Here is a 15,670-nt window from a genome sequence, read left to right as displayed (position 1 = left end):
TTAAGCACCAAGCAGAATTATTAGTCAGTTGGATTGACAGTTATTAGTCAGTTGGGGCAAACTTGTCTATTTTTGAATTGATTCTGGTCCTGCTAAATAGGGAATAAAAAGTATCAGTGATGCCTTCTCTTTTAACAACGCCCAATGTTTGTCTTAGACCAGGGCAGTTGAACTCATTTGTTCCAAGGGCCAGATCTGACATAAATGGGACTGTGTCAGGCTGGGCTATGTGTGCCATGAAATGTAATGCCAGAAGTGGAGATATAAACTTTATAAAGGATACAGACTACCATAATTAAAGATATTTTAAAAATTAAAATACAAACATGCTTCGAACTCTTGTCATGGTTCGTTTATTTAGCAATCTTGGATAACTGACACTGCCTCCCCCCAAAAAAAACCCCTTCTCTTTGCCCTTGAAAGATGCCTGCCTAAAATGGAGAGGTGGGGAAGTAGTGGGATTTGGCAATGCAATTTTTAAAATAAAGCATCAAGAAAAAACACAAGGATCACAGCAGAAACTAAAAACATAAACTGAATATATAAAATGCTCTGAGCCTAGGGAAACATGAAATGGCTAGACATTGCAAGTTTTCCCCCTACCCCAGGTCTACTCAGAGTAGCAGTGGGTCTACTCAGAGTGGCCGTGGGTTCCCAGGTTAGAGTACTCACTCAGGCACCTGTTCTCAGGTCCATTCAATAGGGATAAGCTGGGTCCAAGCATCAACGATTTATTTACAAAGAAACAACTTCAGTTGGCATAGGAACTCTGGAAACTGAAACTACTTGAGCTGCACTCCACTGAAATACATTACAGCACAGACAAAGTTGCAAAGAAAATGTGAAATGGGTTTTCCATTAAGGTCTCTTCTGGGACTGGATTGATGGCCCCCAGAGTGGAATGATGGTCCCTCTGAATAGCAGAACCATTCTCAGAATAGAATGAGGGCCCCAAGAGGGGAATTCTGTTCCCTGCTCCTAGGGCTCTCATTGCTTGCATCCTGTCATTTCAGTCACAGAATACAGATTTTATTGCTGCTAGACACCGTCATTCCACTCTGGGGGCTGTCATTCCAGTCCCTGAGCACGATTTCTATTGTCAGAAACAATACCAGAGTAGTCTGTCTGAGCCCAGAGACCTTAATGGAAAACCCATTCCATATTTTCTTTGCAAGTTTGAAAGCCCAGAAGAGCTTCTTGCCGAAGCAGGCAAAGACAATGCAGAGGGAGCTGGGAACTTTGGCAGCCTGGAGTTTCAAAGGGTGACGACTGGCAAGGGTGGGGCCAGGGGGGAGGAGGAAGGAGAAAAGAGCCTGCTCTAGGAATTCCCTTAATCTCTATGGCTTTAACTTAGAGTGCTGCATAACGTTGTGTCCCCAGTCTCCACCTCCCCCCCCCAACGCTCCTGCCCCTAAAAGGCTCCTGGCTCACAACCTTAGCTCTTCTAAATGGGAGTTACTCCTAAGGAACATAAGGATTGCATTGTTATTCACCCAGGCCTTCAGTTGGTATTTATATTTCCCTCCTGCCCCATGACGCAGTGTTAAAGCTGCAGTACTGCAGTCCTAAGCTCTGCTCACGACCTGAGTTCGATCCCCGATGGAAACTGGGTTTTCAGGTAGCCAGCTCAAGGTTTACTCAGCCTTTCATCCTTCCAAGGTTGGTAAAATGAGTACCCGACTTGCTGGGGGGGAAAGTGTAGATGACTGGAGAAAGCAATGGCATACCACCCCATAAAAAGTCTGCCGTGAAAACATTGTGAAACAATGTCACCCCAGAGTCGGAAACGACTGGTGCTTGCATAGGAGACCTTTCCTTTCCTTCCTTGTAAGAATAACGATTTAACAGGTTTGTCTGTTTAATCATTTACTGGTTTATCTATATTGTTGCTTGATTATGTAACATTTTACTTTTTGCAGCTTGATGTTTACATTTGCTTCTGTTGGGTTCCTTTTGTGCTTTGTCTGGGCTTTAATTTCTTTTATTAATCCTAGTGCCAGGAGGCAACATCAGGGGAAGGCTTTGGCCTCTCAGTCTGTTGTTGGCCTTCCAGATGAACTGGTTGGCTACTGTGTGAGGCAGGATGCTGAACTAGATGGACCACTGGTCTGTTCCAGCAGGACTCTTCATACATTCTTATGTCTAAACAGAATTGAGTGGGATTCTGAGTACGCCTGCTTAGATTAGGTGGCAGGCAAGCATCCTGCAAAGACTACATTCCAGAATTGGAATGCTACAACTAAAAAGACCCTGTTTCTAATCATCATCTGCCTCATGATCTAAAGAGCAAGGGATGCTCAGGGCAGGGTACAACATAATAATAAGAAATTAAATATACATATAACCAAATTTTAAAACCATCAAATTTAAAAACTTTGTTGCCCTAGCAACAGTTCCCCTTTCCTCCTGGAAAGATGAAGTGGGGCTCTGTACTAGGGGACTGATTTCAGTGCAGTTAGCCCCGTGGTGCAGAGTAGTAAAGCTGCAGTACTGCACTCCAAACTCTCTCCTCACAACCTGAGTTCGATCCCAGCAGAAGTTGGGTTCAGGTAGCCGGCTCCAGGTTGACTCAGCCTTCCAGCCTTCCGAGGTTGGTAAAATGAGCTTCCAGCTTGCTGGGGGTAAAGTGTAGATGACTGGGGAAGGTAATGGCAAACCACCCCATAAAACGTCTGCTGTGAAAATATTTTGATGTGACATCACCCTAGAGTCAGAAACAACTGGTGCTTGCACAGGGGACTTTACCTTTAATGCAAATTAACACAAGCCTATGTACACACCAGCTGTCATCTAGTCTGATCTGGCCTAAGTATCCGTGGTCTGCTAATCATACCTAGGCAAAAAATCTTTTCCCCCACCTAGTACAGGCTTATACCTCCAAATGAACAAACAGTCCATGGAGTTGTTCTTCAGCTCTACGATTGACACCAGTCAGCAGATCAGCAACTACATTCTGCACAAACTGAAACTTCCAAATCATCTCTGCAAGCAACCATACACAGAGTATATTAGAAATATCACCATTAGATACAATTGGTACATGGGTAATTGCAATCAAATGTATTAATTTGTAATCCTTCTTAAACCTGCCTTCAATAATTCAAAAAGACAGATATCTGCCGTAGGTTTTGGAATGATGTACACTTGCTTAAATTTAATCAGTTCATCAATTAATTGTCAGATGAGCAGTGAACTAAAAATTATTTAGTCAGAGGACAGCAGTTTGGGAGACAAAGAAATTTTTGTCATACAGGGCATTTGGTTTTAGACATGGTGCTGGAAAAACTGAGTTAAGTTAAATATGGACCAGTGAAGGGGCAGCCCCTGAATAATTAATTAATACCCCCAATAATAATATATGTCATATTGAGTAAAAATATGCTTTGCCTTTAAACTAAGGTGTCTGTTGTAAAACTACCATTAGAAACTGATTACCGCCCAGCGGTAAGATTAGATAAGGGAACAGCCTCCTACAGGTGACTTGCTGTATATAGATACAGTAAAGGGGGCCATGTCATGGAAATTTACTAGAAGGAGCTCTGTGAAGGCGGGATCTTTGAAATCTGATAAGCTTGTGCCAGCCTACTTGCTTGCTTGCTTGAAAACGGTATGCACACAGGGAAATGTATCTCAGTCAATTCGGGGGCCCATGCCCGAGTGAGTTCTGCTTATGGTACGATAAAGTAAACCTCGCTTCAAACCAGTAAGTCTGTGTGGACCTCATTATTTCTCTGCTTCATTTTGGTGCACTGACCAATGTGAAAATAATGGGGTAGGATATTTCCTTCCCCTTGGGTGGCTGCATAGCCGTCTGTCTTCCACCCTCATGGCAGGAAGACCGGATTAGGCACCATGGTCACATTTTTGACCGAGTCCAGCTCTCTCTGCCCCGTTGGGAGAAGGCGTCCGGTTCGTCAACCAAGCCTGGTTGAACCAACGTGTCCAGGGAATCAGAAGATCTTCAGGATTGTGAGTATGAACTGTTTGGGAATTTTGATTACCTCTCCTTAGGAGAGACAAAGGGTCTGATCACCCCTTATGCTCTGTCTATTAGGCTCCACTTTGGAGCTGAAGCACAGAAGCTAGGATCTGGGAGGATTTCTGTGGTGTGTGTGTGCATGTTTGAATGAGAGGAGGTGTAGCCTCTAAGCGAGAGCAGACTCTCAATTGTGCAGTTCCCAGTAGGGCGACTTCACTGGGTCATGAGAGAGAGGAAGCGAAACTCCCAAGGCTCCCTGACTGCCAGACCCTTTACTGGCAGCTGCTGTTTTATGTTTTTCCTAGGAGTGTCTTGTCTAAATGTCTGGTGCCATGGGTAGATATCAGTCAACCCCCCACTAGAATACATATGTAAAAACCTCAAGGAACATCTCTGTGATGATTATGGGGTCAAATTGACTCCTGGAACTCTGAAAACGTTATGTCAGAAAGATTGGGTGGCCTTATGAGTAGAATGGCCATCTGAAGGTAACTTTGATCAAGGCTTGGTTCACCGTGTTTATAAGATATAGCACAATCCCCAAACTCTGCAAGTCAGTTTCCCTACATTGACAGCTGGGCAACAGCAGCACAGAACTCTTACTGGTGGCCAGAAACGTTGCAGAAGATGAAGAAAAAATGGGTTCAAAGAGCTGCTGCCAAAGCTGCAAGTCAAGTTATGGCTTTGTGCCATAACAACAATCCCTTCAAAAAAGGAAAAACCCCCAGTGTTAGATGCGGAACCAGAAGACCCCTTGGCCAGTCCCCGGCTATATGTTCCAGTGTATCCACCCCTCCCGATACCGCCAGCTGAAGGAGGTGCTGGGGCAGTGGAAGACGAGGCAGAAGGCAAGAGCCAAGCACAGCTAGTTAAAAGCGCTCCAGAATCCTTTGATGAAGAGAACCAGGAAGTAGGGACAAATGAGGAAGCCGGGGCTGTGAAAGGGAGAGCAAGATCTCAGCGAACTTTAAATCCAATCCAGTAGCTGTTTTCTGAATGCTCGTTCCATGCAACAGCTCCCTTTTATTCCACGCCTGTGTCTAACAATCAAGGACTAGCAGCAGTCTTAGTTCACCCCTAGAATTCTCCTCCAACACTGAACTCTCTCCCAGTACTGAGCAAACTTCTAGCCCCTCCACAGTCTCCCCCTCGACTTTTCTGGGCTTTATATCTAGCGCAGAGGGCTCTTTGCTAGCTCCCCTCCCAGAGGTCCATGTCCCACTACAGCCCAGCCCTGGCATTGAAACCCAATACGTGCCTTTCACTTCAAGTGACCTAGTAAATTGGCAGGCTCACATTGCAGCATTTTCTGACAATCCTACTCCAGTACTAATCTGCTAACCAGCATTATGGCCACACATCAGTCTATCAATAGCTTTTACTGGCCCTCTTTACTGCAGAGGAGAGAAGCTGCATTCTGCATCATGCCCAAAAGCATGTAGAGGGAAAAGTTCCCCCAGAAACTGCAGATAGAGAGGAGTGGATAAAAGCCCGTTTTCCTGCAACAGACCCAAAGTGGGATCCCAATGGCCGTTGAGTCCAAAGAGCGTCAACCAGAATACAGACAGGCAATCTTAGAAGGAATGAAAGAGGCAGGCAAGGAGCCTATTAATATGTCCAAAGTTAGTGAAGTTCTCCAAAAAACAGATGAGAGCCCAGGAGCTTTTGCTGAGTGCCTGATGTAAGTATTTTGAATGTATACTCCATTTGATCCTGATGCTACAGAAAACTTGTGTATGCTGAATACAGCTTTCGTTGCCCAATCCTATGCTGACATCCACAAGAAGCTCCAGAAGCAAGATGGCTTTGCAGGCACGAATTTGTCCCAATTGCTAGAGATTACCCAGAAAGTTTATGCCAATTAGGATGTAGACCAGAAACGGGAGGCTGAAAGTAAAATGAAAAAGAAGGCTGATCTGTTGGCAGTGGCGCTGGCTGGGCAGTCATCTATGAGAGGCAGAGAGGCTGCTCAGGGGCAAGGAATGATTAGAGGGAATCAAAGATCTGCAATGACAAATTTAGACCCAAACCAGTGTGGGTACTGTAAAGAATTTTGACATTGGAAAGATTCGTGCCCTAATTGACCCCCCCTTTGCCCACAAAAATCCAAAGTGCCCCTAGACAGATGACAGAACTGGAGACCATGGGAGCAGTGGGGCCAGTGGAAAGGGCAGAGAAAGGGGCAGAGGAAGAGGCCTAGTCCAGGGTGGCAGATATCGGAGGAACGAAGAAGAGCCTGTATATGGTCTGGTTGGACTGGAAGGATGGGAAGATTAGGACAGACCGGGCACCGATGGTCCTGGCCCCATGGACCCCATGGTCATAGTTGATATTGGGGGTCAGGAGATTCCATTCCTTGTAGCTACTGGAGCTGCGCGGTCTGTGGTGCCTGTTAAGATTGCTCCTTCCATTCACAAATACATTAATATAATTGGAGCTACACGGCACAAGCAATCCAGACCACTTCTAGACAAACGAACTTGTACAGTAGGAAGCCATGTAGTCCGCCATAATTTTGTCCATTTACCTGACTGCCTGGTGCTGTTGATGGGAAGAGACCTGCTTTCTAAGTTGCGGGCCCGATTGACTTTTGAGTCAGTAAGCCAAATGAACTTTGAGTTGCCTTACACTACGTCAGAAGGCGAACTACAGTATCAAGTTGTATATGTTCTAGAATGCCCCTGAGAAGAAAAGTGGCAGCTTTACCAACCAGCTCCTGTAATGTCTATGTCAGAAGCCTGGTTTCAACAATTTCCAGATGTATGGGCAGAGGAAAACTTGCCTGGGTTAGCAGTAAACCATGTACCTATCAGAGTAGAGTTAATCCCAGGAGTCGTTCCAATCCAGGAATGCCAGTACCCGATTCCCAAGAAGGCAGTAGCTGGCATCCAGAAGCACCTTGACAGGCTCCTCTATTATGGGATTCTTATTGAATGCCAGTCCTCATGGAACAGTCCCCTGTTGCCAGTCCAGAAGCTGGGCACCAATGATTACAGACCAGTACAAGATTTACGCTCTGTTAATTCTTGCACACAGACTCTGCATTCTGTCATTCCAAATCCATATGTCTTGCTGGGACTTATACCTGCCTCAGCCACTTACTTCTCAGTGGTAGATCTCAAGGATGTGTTCTTTTGTTTAAGACTGGCACCTGAAAGTCAGCCACTATTTGCCTTCCAGTGGGAAGAGAAAGAAACTGGTAGAAAGTTACAATATACATGGACCCGTTTATCCCAGGGGTTCAAAAACTCACCCACCCTCTTTGACAATGCCCTCAGCAAAGACTTGAGCCAGTTCTCAACTGTGCCAGGAGAAGTTGTGTGCCTTCAATACGTTGATGATCTGCTGATAGGAGCCAAAGACTTACAGACTTGCCAAGGCACCACTGCTGCCCTGCTAACACTTCTGACTGAGGCTGGGTATAAAGTGTCCCAGAAGAAAGCTCAGCTATGCCAAGAGACAGTGAAATTTTTAGGCTTCCATATATTCCCAGGGCAGACGGCAGCTAGGCAGGGAGCGAAAAGAGACTGTGTGTGCCATTCCTGTGCCCACACCAGGCGCCAGCTGAGAGAATTCTTAGGAGCAGCAGGGTTCTGCAGAATTTGGCTTCCCAATTTTGCTATAACAACAAAGCCTTTATATGAAGCTACTAAGGGGAGAGAAAAAGCGCCTTTTGAATGGACAGAGCAATGTCAAAATGCCTTTGAAACCTTAAAACATTATGAAGGCTCCAGCTCTGGGACTTCCTGATACTGACAAGCTTTTTACTCTGTATATGCATGAGCGAGAAGGAATAGCTGCAGGTGTTCTAACTCAATTGCTGGGACCCTGGCCCTGACCAGTAGCATATCTGTCTAAACAACTGGACAATGTGGCCAAAGGTTAACCTTCATGTATGCATGCCATATTTGCAGTGGCAGAACTTGTGAAGGAAGCCGATAAATTTACCTTTGGCGGCCAGCTTGAAGTGAGAGTGCCTCATTATGTGCAAGTGCTTCTTGAGCACAAGGGAACTATTGGTTCACTAATGCCCGCATGGTCAGATCCAAGCTCTTATGTATGAGAATCCCCGTGTGAAAATAGTGACTGTGTCAACTCTGAACCCAACTTCCCTGTTGCCAACTCCTGGGGAAGAATTGGAACATGACTGCCTGGAAGTTATGGAAGAGATCTATTCTAGTCGGCCTGATCTAAAAGATACCCCATTTTCAGATCCAGATATTGAGTATTTCACTGATGAGAGTAGCTTTGTCCAGGATGGAAAGCGAAGAGCAGGCTATGTGGTCATTACTCTAGAGACAGTGATAGAGGCAGAAGGGCTGCCGGTTTCAACTTCAGCTCAGAAAGCAGAGTTAATTGCCCTCATCAGAGCACTCCAGTTAGCAGAAGGACTGAAAGCTAATATTTACACAGACTCTAAATATGCTTTATGACATTGCACACCCATAGAGCCTTGTATAAAGAGAGAGGCTTAAATATAGCGAGTGGCAAAGAAATTAAAAATGGTAAAGAGATTTTGGAATTGTTAGAAGCTGTCTGGGCACCCCGGCACATAGCTGTCATCCATTGCCGAGGCCATCAGAAGCCCCTAAGTCCGGTAGCAAAAGGAAATCAGAAGGCAGATTTAACAGCTAAAGGGGCAGCACTAAAGCCTTATCAGGGAAGCACAGAAATTCTTCCTGTTTTTCAAGTTTCCTTAACCAAATGGAGTCCTCGGTATTCACTAGCTGAGGAGCAGTGGGTTCAAACTCAAGGGGCAGTAGAGGGAACACATTATGGAAAGACTGCTATTGAACGCTCTGTGAGTCAATGGGTATACATCAACCATGTGAGTTCACTGACAGCCCAAGCCTCTGCACAGTGTGTTGCATGTGCAAAGAACAATCCTAGGTCAAGCCCCACTCAACTCCGTGGAAGTCAGCCAGTGAGAGCAACACCTTTCTCCTCTCTAGTTGTAGATTTCACTGAGATGCCCAAAGCCGGACATTACCGTTACATGCTTGTATTCATTTGCATGACGTCTGGATGGATAGAAGCTTACCCAACCTGCACTGAGAATGCCAATGAAGTTCTAAAAGCTCTATTAAAAGACATCATACCGAAATTCGGTTTACCGGTAACCATAGAAAGTGATAATGGGATGTCGTTCACTGAGAAAACTGTACAAGGTGTATCTAAGTTGCTTGGCATTACTTGGAAATTGCATGCTGCTTACCACCCACAGAGTTCAGCAAAAGTCAAGAGGGCTAACAGATCTTTGAAGAACACCCTGTCTAAACTCTGTCAAGAAACCCATTTGCCATGGACTACAATGTTGCCAATTGCATTGTTTCGGTTGCACTGCCTGCCACACAAAGGTCTTAAGCTTTCACCGTTTGAGATTGTTTATGGAAGACCGCCCCCTATAGTTCAGGGAGTTCGGGGCGACCTCTCTCAGTTAGGGAGCTTTATAACTTATGAGAAATTGCAAGCCTTGGCCAAAGCTGTAAAAGATGTGAATAGGTATGTGTTTGAGACTCTGCCATATCAAATTTATTCTCCTGTACATGCATACCAGCCAGGAGACAGTATGTGGGTTAAAAGCTGGAGAGCTAAGACTTTACAGCCCAAATGGAAGGGCCTGTTTACTGTTCTTTTAAGTTCCCCTACAGCCTTCAAGGTCCAAGGAGTGGCAGCTTGGATTCACTGGTCTCATTTAAAGCCAGCTGCAGACCACTGGAAGGCACAGCCAGTCCTAGGGAAGCCATTGACTTTGAAACTTACTAAATACTCTATTCAGCCCTAAACCATCTAGTAAAGACTGTTAAAAGTCAATAACTTGAAACTGGTGGGACTTGCTTGAAAGCAAGTCCAGCGCCCCCAAGCTTCATCGGCAAGCCTTGCCCCAGCCACCCCAGAAGCTGGCTGGTCTACGCGCAGCCGAAGCTTTGAGGAAGCTATCTGGAGCAACATAGAGTTAGATATTTCTTTGTATTAGTTCTTCTGAACCTCTTGAGCCTCCCTCATTATTCTTTGTGTTGAAGTGTGTAACCAAAGAATCATGCATGCTACAAGAGCTTTTATTGCTGTGTTCTTTTGCTGTTCTTTTGCTTATGTGTGTAGTTCTCAAACTGTAAGATGTTCTAAATGTTGGGAAGGAGAGAGTTCACAACGCATGCTGCGTGTTCAATCTAGGGAAGTGAATGGGGCTTGCATAGAATGAAATACAAAAATAGTTTGGGTAGAATGTGGAATGTCATACTATCAGGCAAAAATTGAATATCCCTGTTCAGGAGGGACAATACCTTATAGAGGGAGTTTCCGCTGCCCGACTTCACTGTGGATATGCTGGCCGGTTAATTTAAAATCTTACAAAATCAAAAAACCTAACCCTAAGTTTAAGGCACCTGTTCAGGAGACTAAGAATATTCTGCATAGGACTGTGTTTGATGATGCTCAGGATGAGAAATTTGTTATTCCAGAGCCTGGGAGTAATCTTTTTATAGCCCTGGCTGAACAGATAGCCGCCTCCCTAAATATTTGAAACTGTTGGGTGTGCGGAGGTCCGCTGATGAGTGAAAGATGGCCTTGAGTTGGTATGGAGGTTCTGCCTTCAGACTTGGTCTGATGAAATAAACCTAGATTGGAGTCAAGGCCAGAAGAGAGAAAAATTTGGGAATTGCAGGCAGTTGTGAATGGAGAATTGTGTATTTCTCGAGCTGTGTTGTGGATGAATGGAAAGCATGTTGGGCATTCTTTGTGCCACAGAACCCTGCTAGTTAGCTTCACTAAGGAAAAGCCAAAATGGGTAGAAGCGGATGGCACTTAGAAGATTTTCAGCCATGGGAAAATATTAGCAGCATAAATAAATATTCCAATGCTGCTTCAGAGTCTTCTGATCAATGGATGGCTCCTGAAGGGCTATATTGGATCTGTGGTAAAATGGCTTATACTCTCCTGCCCAGGAGATGGCATGGGACTTGCATTATCGGAACAATACGTCCCAGCTTTTTCCTTTTTCCTTCAAATGTTGGTTCAGCTCTAGGAACCCCAGTGTTTGATGATTATGTTAGATCAAAGCATTCTCTGGACATTGAAGGTATGCAGTGGGGAAATGGATGGCCCCCACAGCGGATCATTGAATATTATGGCCTAGCCACATGGGCACAGGATGGATTCTGGGGATACCAAATGCCTGTGTATATGGTTTACAATCATCTTCCTCTCCCCACAACAGGTGGGATAAGAGAGTGCTGAGAGAACTGTGACTGGCCCAAGGTCACCCAGCTGACATCTTATGGAAGAGTGGGGAATCAAACCTGGTTCTCCAGATCAGAGTCTCTAACCTCTCTTAACCCCTATACCAAGCTGGCTCTCTTGCTATTTGAGTTTTTATGGTCCATGAATGATAGGGCAGTGCATTGGAAACATGTTGGCTTTGTACAATTTATTTATTGAACTTTGCAAAAGCAAGTAAGCACTCAGAGTGGTTGTCCTTAAAAGGGCAGCTGCTTGGCTGGAAAAAAATGATTTACCTGATAGATTTTATGAAAATATTACTGTTGTATTAGTAATTAATTCAAGTAGGAAAATGATGTAAGGTAATGGGGTTTACCACAATCAACCTCTTCTAGTGTGAACTTAACTGTATAAGTGGATAATAGATGTAGATAACTGTTTTTGTTCTTTATTTTTGTGTTTCCATAAATGTGCAAAATAAACGTTGAAAACTTAAAAAAAAAGGGCAGCTGCTGTGAGAACCCTCTCAGCCCCACCCACCTCACAGGGTGTCTGTTGTGGGGGGAGAAGATATAGGAGATTGTAAGCTGCTCTGAGTTTCTGATTCAGAGAGAAGGGCAGGGTATAAGTCTGCAATTCTTCTTCTTCTTCAATAGATAAACTGGATCAGTTCCTCAAATGTGAACAGTCCCCTTCTCAAATCCCCAAGAACTTCTGTCTCAGTTACTGGCTATATTGAGAACCATTTCTCTCCAGTTAGTGCCCACCCAAGCAGATGGAGCATGTCCAGTAGCAATAGAATCATAGAATCACAGAATTGGAAGGGCCATACACGCCATCTAGTCCAACCCTCTGCTCAATGCAGGATCAGCCTAGGCCCTAGAGCATTCCTGACTGCCTGACAAGTGTTTGACCAGTTGCTGCTTAAAGACTGCCAGTGTGCGGGAGCTCACCACCTCCCTAGGGAGCTGATTCCACTGTTGAACAACTCTTAAAAAGTTTCTCCTAATATCCAGCCAGTACCTTCCCTCCCTTAATTTAGACCCATTATTGCAAGTCCTCTCTTCTGATGCCATCAGGAACAGCTCCCTCCCTTCCTCTAAGAGCCCTTCAAATACTTAAAGAGGGCAATCATGTCCCCCCTTCAACCTCCTCTTCTCCAAACTGAACATTTTTTATTTATTTAATTTTATTTGACATTCCCAAGTCCCTCATCCTTTCCTCTTAGGGCTTGGTCTCCAGGCCTCTTAATCTCATCACTCTCCTCTGCACCCACTCCATTCTGTCCACATCCTTCTTGAAGTGAGACCTCCAGGACTGCACACAATATTCCAGGTGCGGCCTGACCAGTGCAGTGTACAGTAGGACTCTGGCATCCTGCAATTTGGATGTTATGTCTCTGTTGATACAGCCCGAGATTTCATTAGCCTTTTTTCTCACTGCATCACACTGGCTACTCATATTTTACTTGCAATCTACCCAAATATCTTGTTCACACGCACTGCTACTCAGAATGTATCCCTCATCCAGTATGTATGTTGCTCATTTTTGATACCCAAATGTAGAACTCAGCACTTAACCTTGTTGAATTGCATCTTGTTCACAACTGTCCACTTTTCTAGCATGTTCAGATCTCGTATTCTATCTCTATCTTCGGGTGTGTTAGCTGCTCCTCCCAATCTGATATCATCTGCAAATTTAATGAGTCACTTCCTCAGATGACTGATAAAAATATTGAAAAGTACCAGGCCCAGAAGTGAGCCCTGTGGCACTACTCTGGACACCTCCCTCCATTCAAATGCCATTGACAACTACTCTTTGAGTGTGGTTCTCCAACCAGTTCCCTATCCACCTAACTATCCTAGAGTCCAGCCAACAATCCTTTAGTTTACCCATCAGAACACCATGGGAAATACTGTCAAAAACTTTACAAATCCAGGTAAAAACCACCAACAGTATCTTTATGAACTTTCAAGGGACTCAATTGTAACATAACCACTGTTCTGCTACTTCAAGCCAACACAGCTACTCACCTGAACCCACTTATTCCCATTAATGGTTGATTTCTATATCAGGGCAGTGCTTACAGAATGTTTTCAAGTTACTGCAGCTCTCTGCTTTGCAAGACTCAAAAGTCCAGTTAAATACTACTGTTGCAACTATTCGCAACAATTCCCAAGCATTGCCTGAAGCAATATTCTGTTCAGCTTCTCTACTGATGAAGGAAAGTGTGTTTGCATTGCAAAGCAACCTGATACCTTCTGCTCTAGTCAGTGATGATAATGCCTGGGTGGTCTTTGTGTTTCTCACAATTAACAGGCCTTTAGTGTGGCCATTGCCTTTCTCTTTATTCGTATTGCTGGGAGATAGTTGGAATGACCAGATGCATCTTTAAGAGCTGTGTGCAACAGGGAATTGTGGTGCCTGCAGCTTCTCTCACTGACATGTTATGCTGCAGTTCCCAAAATGTCCTTTTCTACATAGCTATGGAACTTTAAGAACACTGTATCCTGTGGTCCCTCTCTCCTTGCATAACTGGTTTTGCACAATCAGAAGTGAATTTTCACATGGCACAATGTTGGAAATGGCCTTTAGTTTGGGCTTATTCTGATTTGAACTGACCAAGAGGGGCTTGCTCAGGCCAGGAGCTAGAAGTGGTTCAGGAGGAGTCAAGGAGTGAATCTTACTTGTTGTCCATCATGGTTCATGTGTGAGCCTATCAGCCCTTGCAGCATGGGAAGCACTGCTTGGGCTTGGTTTGGCTTCCTCCTGGCCATCAGAAAAAAGCCCACCAGGAACTTTCATAACAAGGTAAATGACTAATCCCCCCTCTCCTGTTATGAGATTTATATCTTGGTCATCTGGAAATCAATTGTAATAACAGGAGATCTCCAAGTGTGAATTCCCTTTTTCTGCTTCCTTCTCTTCTTCTAGGGTTGCCACCCTCAGTTTCCCCTTAGGATTGTCAGCTCCAGGTTGGGGTGGATCCTTGGGAGGGTGAAGCTTGGAGAGAAAGTGACCTCAGCAGGGTAAAATGCCATAGAGTCCACCCTCCAAAGCAGCCATTTTCTCCAAGAGAACTGATCTCTCATCTGTAGAACAGTTATAATTCTGGGTGATCTCCAGCCCCCACCTGGAGGTTGGTAACCTTAGTTCCCCTGGAGGACATGGCTGCTTTGGAAGATAGACTCTATGGCACTATACCCTATTTAGGTCCCTGCCCTCCTCAAATCCTACCATCCCCAGGGTCCACCCCCCAAATCTCTAGGAATTTCCTAATCTGGACATTTCCTAATCTGGAAAACCTATCTCCTTCCCACCCAACAGTCAACCTACTTTTATCTGCCTCTCTTTCTTAAGCTGCCCCCCCCCCCCCCCCCGCAAAGCCTCTGCCTAGGAAAACTATGGCCCTGTTGTCTGGTGCTAACCACTGGCCCAGGCTCACTTACATAGTAGGGAACCCTCAATGACTTGTTGGGAGGGGGTTGCATCACTTTCCCCTCTATCCCTCTCTGTGCACTATTTCCTCTTTCCCTCAATTTGTCAACCCCCATAGCCTCTTTTATTCACCTTCCTCATTCTCTACTTCTCAGTCATTCACCAACCTACCTTTTATCTGCCTCCCATCTTCAGCTACAGTTATTAATTATTTTCTTCATTTATATCCCATCTACTTTCTCCACAGTGGGGACCAAAGCAGCTTACATTGTTCTCCTCTTGTCATTTTTATCTGCACAACAACAATCACCCTGTGAGGTAGATAAGGCTGAAAGTATGTGACTGGTCCAAAATCACCAAGTGAGCTTCCACAGCAAGACAGGGATTTGAACCGAGGTCTCTCAGACCCTACTTTGAAGCTCTAACAGCTGTGCCAGACAGGTTTTCATAGGGTAGCTGCTGTTGAACAGTAGTAAACAGCCAGGCCTAGTTGTGTCGTGCAAGTCAGGTGGTATCAAATCACTTAGGGTTACTAAGTCTGACTCAAGAAGTACCTGGGAACTTTGGAGGTGGCGCCAAGAAACTTTGGGGGGGGGGGGGGTGTGGAGCCAGGAGCAAGGGTGTGACAAACATAATTGAACTCAGAAGGGAGTTCTGGCCATCACGTTTAAAGTGACTGCACACCTTTTAAATAAAGGAGAAAGGGGCACCTTCTTTTGGGGCTCACAGAATTGGAACCTCTGGTTCAATCTTTTGGAAACTTGGGGGGGGGGGAATGAGGAGAGGCACCAGATATTATGCTGAAAATTTGGTGCCTCTGTCTCAAAAAACAGGGGCCCCCCAGAGCCCCAGATACCCACAGATAATTCTCCATTATACCCTATGGGAACTTGTCTCCATAGGATATAATGAAGTGCCTAGCTGACATTTCCCTCCCCTCGCTTTCTGATAGAACAGGGGCGGCCAAACTTGCTTAATGTAAGAGCCACACAGAATAAATGTCAGATGTTTGAGAGCTGCAGGACATGAACGTTA

General features: G+C 45.0%; 1 pseudogene; it reads left to right on the top strand.

The window, feature by feature from the left end:
• Positions 1–6,700: 6,700 nt before the first annotated feature.
• Positions 6,701–10,787, top strand: LOC132573831 (uncharacterized; annotated as a pseudogene).
• The last annotated feature ends 4,883 nt before the right edge of the window (positions 10,788–15,670 follow it).

This window comes from Heteronotia binoei, chromosome 1 (assembly GCF_032191835.1).
Source record: "Heteronotia binoei isolate CCM8104 ecotype False Entrance Well chromosome 1, APGP_CSIRO_Hbin_v1, whole genome shotgun sequence".
Classification (NCBI taxonomy): Eukaryota; Metazoa; Chordata; class Lepidosauria; order Squamata; family Gekkonidae; genus Heteronotia; species Heteronotia binoei.
The sequence above is the reverse complement of the archived record's forward strand: the minus strand, read 5'-3'. Positions and strand labels throughout refer to the sequence as shown.